Here is a 7,500-nt window from a genome sequence, read left to right on the forward strand (position 1 = left end):
CCACCTCCTCCTCGCTCATTACAACCACCACACCTGCAGCAACATTCTCTCTCTCTCTCTCTCTCTCTCTCTCTCTCTCTCTCTCTCTCTCTCTCTCTCTCTCTCTCTCTCTCTCTCTCTCTCTATACCACACCCGACTACAACCTCCACCCCTCCCCTATACATCCGCAGCCACACCCCTCCACTGCATGCACCGCGCCACATCACCACTACCTCCCTTCCTTCCCGCCCTCTCGCTGCCTCTCCACCACCACCACCACAACCGCCACCACTACCACCGCCACCACCGCTGCTACCAACAACGACGACGCGGTTAGACTGACAAACATAACCAGATACAGGGAAAGTACAGATAGAGAGAGATGGATAGAGAGAGAGAGAGAGAGAGAGAGAGAGAGAGAGAGAGAGAGAGAGAGAGAGAGAGAGAGAGAGAGAGAGAGAGAGAGAGAGAGAGAGAGAGAGAGAGAGAGAGAGAGAGAGAGAGAGAGAGAGAGAGAGATTAGTGGATTAACCTACGTCAATTTGTATAGTTTTACTTTACACACCTAAAAAAAAAATAAAACAAATATATATGAAAAAAAAAACATCTTACCCAATCCATGACACAGAATATGTGACAAACCAAAATAAAATAGAATAAAAAAAAAATAAAAGAAATAAATCACCACCGAAAGTCTCACCAAAAACGACAGGAAAAAATAAACAATCTCTCTCCCCACCTCCCCTCCCCCCAAAAAAAAAAATCTGTAAAAAATTCCCTTAATCTTAACAATACACATACTTTTTTTTTCCTTTTCAGTTTTAGTCTTCGTAATCTCCCCGCGGGTTGAGGCTTTGAATAACCTCCCCTTAGGCCTTCCTTTTATATTCTAGGGGAAGAGAGAGAGAGAGAGAGAGAGAGAGAGAGAGAGAGAGAGAGAGAGAGAGAGAGAGAGAGAGAGAGAGAGAGAGAGAGAGAGAGAGAGGTGGAGGGGAGAGGGGAGAGGGCGAAAGAGAAGGGACATTGGAGAGGTGGGGAGGGAAAGAGAGGAGAAAGGTATAGGAGGATAGAAAGAAAGTAAGGGATAGAAAGGGGATGAGGGAGAGTAAAGGAGAAAGGGGTAGGGTAGAAAAGAGGATATCTACGTATATGGGAAGGAGAGTAAAGGGAAGGTAAGGATTAAGTGATAGGAAATGGAAGAGAGAGAGAGAGAGAGAGAGAGAGAGAGAGAGAGAGAGAGAGAGAGAGAGAGAGAGAGAGAGAGAGAGAGAGAGAGAGAGAGAGAGAGAGAGAGAGAGAGAGAGAGGTGCTTATTATGAAGTAGTCTTAAGCATAGTCTTAATTCTTTCACTAATTCATCTTCATTCACACACACACACACACACACACACACACACACACACACACACACATATAAGAGCTGCCCCTCTAAAGGTGACACTCAAGCCAGGTTAATGACTTACTCTCTTTCTACCTGTTGTTCTCCTCTACCTGACCCTCCCTGCCTCCCTCTTTCTCTCTTCCTGCCTCCCCTTCTCTCCTTCACTACCATTTTTAAGGACTCTATCTCCCTATTAAATTTATTTCTCTCCCATACATTACTCTCTCTCTCTCTCTCTCTCTCTCTCTCTCTCTCTCTCTCTCTCTCTCTCTCTCTCTCTCTCTCTCTCTCTCTCTCTGTCCCTTAATATATGAATGAAAGAAAGAGAGATGAGAGTGAGAATAAACGGAGGGGGAGAGAATAAAACTGCAGAGAAAATGAGAAATAAAAAAAGGAGGGAAGAAGAGAGCGGAGGAAAGGAAATGATAAATGAGGAAAGCAGTGAAGAGGAATGGAAGAAAGACTATGTGAGGGGAGAGAAGGAAAAAAATATTGGTAAGAGGAAAGTAGATGGATAGGGAGGAAAGAGAGGCCTATGACAAGAGAGAGAGAGAGAGAGAGAGAGAGAGAGAGAGAGAGAGAGAGAGAGAGAGAGAGAGAGAGAGAGAGAGAGAGAGAGAGAGAGAGAGAGAGAGACTTAGGGTTAAAGGAGAAAATGGGTTGGGTGAGGAGAGAAGGTTCATTCTCGTCTCAAGGAGGGAAAAAAATATAGCAAGTCTTCCTCCTCCTAAGGCGGCGACCAGGAGGCGGAATCAATAGCCTTCTCTCTCTCTCTCTCTCTCTCTCTCTCTCTCTCTCTCTCTCTCTCTCTCTCTCTCTCTCTCTCTCTCTCTTAACTACTTTCTCTCTATCTCCGTCCACCTTCTTTCCCTCTTTCTCTCCCATTCTTCCTGTTCCTGTTTTCAGCTCTTCTCTCCAAATTCCTCTCGCCTCTTCCTCCCATTTGTTCCTTTTTATATTCCTCTTCCTCCTTTCCTCCCTTCCTTTCTTCCTTCTGTTTCTAAACCCTTCATCCAATCATTTCTTATATATTTTCTTTTGATTTTTTTTTCGTTTTCATTTAACTGAATTTTATATTTTTCAGTATACATATATATATATATATATATATATATATATATATATATATATATATATATATATATATATATATATATATATATATTTTTTTTTTCTGATTTGTTCGTTCGTCTTTTTATTTCCTATAAATCGTCTCTTTATAGATACTTTTTTATTTATTTTTATTTTTATTTTTACTTTCTCTTCGTTTGCTGTGTTAACTTTTTTCGTGTTTTCCTTATCTTATTTTCTATTCGGTTTTTTTCTTTTTCTTCCCTCATTTTGTTTTCTTCCGGCCCTGTTATGCCATTTTTATTCATTCTATTACATTTTCTTCGCTTTTTTTTATATTTTATTCCTCTTTTATTGTCTACCTTCATGTTCTCGTCCTCTTCCTCGTTTTCCTTCTTCCTCAACTACTACCACCATCACCACTACTACCACAGCTACTTCCTCCACCACCTCTACCACCTCCACCACCTCTACCACCACCACCACCACCACCTTCTTCTTCTTCTTCTTCTTCTTCTTCTTCTTCTTCTTCTCCTCCTCCTCCTCCTCCTCCTCCTCCTCCTCCTCCTCCTCCTCCTCCTCCTCCTCCTCCTCTTCCTCCTGTTCCTGCTCCTGCTCCTCTTTCACCTTCATCTCCTCCTCCTACTCCTCCTCTTCTTTTTCTTCCTCCCTCTGCAATTAATGGGTATAGACTGTTCCTTCAGTAAATCGAGCTTCCTTTAGTTAATGATGGTTCTCGTAACAAATGGCCGTTTCTTTAAAACCATCCGTTATTTAAGAGTTTTCTGTTTTTTTCGCTATATATATTTTTAAGATTAGTAACGTTTCTCGTGTTTTTATCTTCTGTAATTAATAACATATTCGTAATTTCACTTTTTTTGGTTAACATTTTTTATTTATTTATTTATTTATTTATTTATTTATTTTTACTATTATGTAACTTCTAAATGTGACGCAACAATTCATAACGGTAATAGATAACAACAGTTTCTGGCGGAGTAGTAAAAGTAGAAGAAGAAAAACTGTTGGGGATATTCTTGGCTGGATGCCACGAGTCACGAGGAGAAGATGAACTGGCAAGATTTTGACATTTCCTACTGATAAGAGTTTTTGGCAAGTTGGAAAAGAGTTTTGGCATGATTTCAGGCAGAGATGATACAACTATTAAATCCCGAAATATTAACAGACGCCCAATTAGTTAATACAATTTATAACTTACAGCAGACAATTTCAGTAAGTTTCAAGAAGCCACCAGGATTGTGAGGGTTCAAGTGGCAAAGAAAGGCTGCGTCCCAAGTGAACGTGAACACTGCACCTCCAGCACTAAGGGACAGAATGGGCTGCTCTCCAGGCTTTCAAAATATTACTAGATAAATTTCATGGAAAGTACTCATGAAACGCGGCCCCAGAACTCGTATATTCAAGTACTGTATTGCTGTATAATTTCACACACACACACACACACACACACACCAGACCCTGCGTTACGATACTGGGAAATTATGAAAAGAAAAATAATATAATCTATTCATTTCATTCAACAGATGTGATGAATGGCTCTCATAATATCTTCAAATAATCGAAAATAGCATGGATGAAATGCAGCATTCGTAGTCATGTGCTGGAAGGAAGGTGGAGTTGAGAGGAAAGGTGTTCGGAGTAAGAGGAATGAGGTCGGAATTAAGAAGGATGGGGCTGGGAATCGAGAAGGAGGGGGTTGTGGGTTAAGAGGGAGGTAGCTGGATGTTAAGAGGGAATGGATTGGATGGTGTGAGAGAGAGAGGGGCTTGGGAGTAAAGAGGGAGGGGGTTGGGAGTAAAGAGGGAGGGGGTTGGGAGTTAAGAGGGACGGGGTTGGGGGTTACGAGGGTTAAGAGGGTTGGGAGTTGAGAGGCAGAGGTTGGAGTTAAGAGGGATAAGATGAACTGAATTCAAATGAGAGGTTAGTTTTTTTTCCTGATAATTTCTATTACCATTATTTCATCTTAATTTTACTTTTTCTTTCAGTTAATTTTCACGTAAGTGTTTATTTCCCCTAACATTCCTTTCACAGCATTTTTACACTGCGGGTCCGGAACTAAGATTCTGTGAAATACTAAAACGAACACCACATTGTATTTAATTAATTAATATAGTAATTCGTTGTTTTAATAAAGTGGATTACAGTACACCAGGATGTGTGCATAATTACGCCCACTGTCTCACTGTGAAGAGAATATTCTATTTTATTTCTACAGGGATATTTTACGCTAAGCTGTTAAAAAAAAGTAATGGTAATAAGTAATAAGGGCTTTCTTACTGATGCAAGACAAAGGATTGGGAATACAATGGACCTGGCAACGTAAAAATTACAACAATTACCAGAGGATTATGCAGTAGGAATATTAGGAAGATGATGTAAAAGAAAAGGTATAATTGGTATAATTGATACCGGTAAAACAACAAGCAGTAAAAATATAACAAGTGCAAAGAGAAAAAAATATATATCACTAGCAAATGGAAAAAAAAAGTATCACTGTAACAAATGAAAGACAGTGCAATAGTATTACAATAAACTAAACAATAAAAAGTTCACTGGTGTTAGTAAGATGTTATGCAATAAATAAAAAAAAATAACAAATAAGAAAAACATGTAACAATAACACAACAGGCGAAAAGTAACGAGCGCAGCAGCAACACAACAGATGGAAGGTGACGCAACAATAACAACAGACAGAAGGTGACGCAACAGTAACACAACAGACAGAAGGTGACGCAACAGTAACACAACAGACAGAAGGTGACGCAACAGTAACACAACAGACAGAAGGTGACGCAACAGTAACACAACAGACAGAAGGTGACGCAACAGTAACACAACAGACAGAAGGTGACGCAACAGTAACACAACAGACAGAAGGTGACGCAACAGTAACACAACAGACAGAAGGTGACGCAACAGACGTAAGGTGACGCAACAGTAACACAAGTGGAAAGTGATGCAACATTGACATAACACACAGAAGATGACGCAACAGTAAGACAGCAGATGGAAGGTAGCAACACAATAGTAACACTACCGGAACAAACTTCGTTGCAATCATGTTACAAAACCTCTTTTCCTTTCTTTACAAACAGACACTTCATTTCCACCACAATTACTCGTACCAATCCAAACTGTCCTTGCTTTGATCACTTTTACAAACTCCTTTTCAGTTAACACAGCAGATCACACAATATCACTAGTGGAGGCCGTGTAGCGAGCTTTGTTTACCTTTCACATACAAGCGTGGCGGTGAACACAGGCTTTCCTTCATCCTTATCGTGTCATTACAAAGGATACGCTTGCCCTGCGTGAGACGCCCGCCACCCGCCACACTTCACTTTGGTACTCCAGTCAGTGAGTTAAATACTCTAATTCTGAAACGCTTTGCTCTCTCACCACGACTATTTTCAAAGGCCACAAAGGTCACTAGCCGGGTTCTCAAGAGTGTTTCTCCTGTAATGTACAAATCTTGTTAATCTTTCACTAGAAGAGTAAAAACATCCTTCAAAACTCGTGTAACTTCAGCGAGAACCTTTTAAATGCAGTAGGTGGTGTAACACGGAAGCGTTTCAGAACAGGGTCCAAAAGCAAGGCGGATGCAAACATTAACCCTGTCTGCTATATTTTCCCCTCCGCCTTAACGCAATGGTCCCAAAAGAGTGTTTAGAGTGTTAGCAGCACTGATTACATATTTTACAAAGCATGGGAATCAAACCAGACACTAGTTTTCAGCCGTGTATGAGGCCTGTATGAGACGAGACGATACCTACAGGAGATCCGTAAAAATACAGTATAAATCAGAATAGGAATATAACTATATATCTCTAACTTTCCAGTGCACCTCACAGGAGTAGATATCAAAAGACGCCACTGAAAGCGACAAGAGTGATTATGTAGTTGAAACTTTTTAATGTGTGCCTGTACCTTTATTTATGTAAAGTTAAATCGTCCATGATCACTGAAATGGAGGCAACAAATATTAGAGCCAAGTTTTATCACTGACAGCAGCAGTGAGCGTTCTTTTTTTTTTTTTTTTTTTTTTTTGGTAACTCTTATGCACTTGCAGGGACATCTCGGCATGGTATATTCAGCAGAGGATCGAGTGAACACTGAATTACTAATAGAAAACCGAATACCTACAGTACAGCCTAGAAAAATAAATCAGAGACAGACCCTCTCTACTCAAGATAAGCTATCGTACTGAACTGGATCAAATGAATTCCCTAACCCACGACAGCATCATGCCCTCATTCTTATGCACATTTTTCTTCCACCTCCCATAAAACTCAGCGAAATAAATGGCGGTATTTTCTCAGTAAATAAAAGCCAAACCCCGATATTTCATTCTCTCTCACGTTCTCCCGCTATCGCGGAGCCAAGCGTGATGCAAAATCTTGACAAATCATCTTGGGAATGCAAATTCACCTACGATGGAGTACAGAATACCACAACGAGCCATTAACCCTTTCACTGCTAAACAATTTTTTTTCTCATCTAATAACCAGAAACTTTTTAGACACTCATTTTTGTAGAAGTCTCCCAATTAGATATTTTGCGGCTTCGAAAAATTTAAAAGGCAGTTTACAATGAAATTTTGGACTTGAATTCGCTGCTATTTTATACTTGGTTCTGTAATCATAATCCACTCTTAGACATTTCTTTTCGCCCCACAACCATTTCGAGACACTATACTCGCTACAAATTGACCCACTAGTCTTTCAATTTCTTTATTCTTCCCTGTATGTGCTTAAGATGAATTTTTACAGGGCCTTTAAGGATGTGTTGTTGAACATTGCAGCCCTTTAAAAGAAGATTAGATATATTTATGGATGGGGATGGTAAGTGGAAAGACAAGGGTATGTTTCATAGGGACTGCCACGTGTAGGCCTGACGGCTTCTTGCAGCTTTCCTTATTTTCTTATATTCTTATGTTATTATGAAAGTGTGAAGGGACAGGTACTTCCATTGGGCCTCTTTTTCTTTCTCCCAGTGTTGTTGCCCTCTTCGATACCCGTCTTACACGGAGAAATTAATCTCCTATTCT

The 7,500-nt window shown here is 40.2% G+C and overlaps 1 protein-coding gene across 10 annotated transcripts in view; it reads right to left on the reverse strand.

Annotated features, from left to right (window-relative positions):
* Nucleotides 1-7,500, reverse strand: part of LOC135093364 (cubilin-like) — a 204,816-nt gene that overhangs the window by 144,912 nt on the left and 52,404 nt on the right. The window lies entirely within an intron of this gene.

The sequence above is a fragment of the Scylla paramamosain genome, chromosome 3, assembly GCF_035594125.1.
Source record: "Scylla paramamosain isolate STU-SP2022 chromosome 3, ASM3559412v1, whole genome shotgun sequence".
NCBI classification, from domain to species: domain Eukaryota; kingdom Metazoa; phylum Arthropoda; class Malacostraca; order Decapoda; family Portunidae; genus Scylla; species Scylla paramamosain.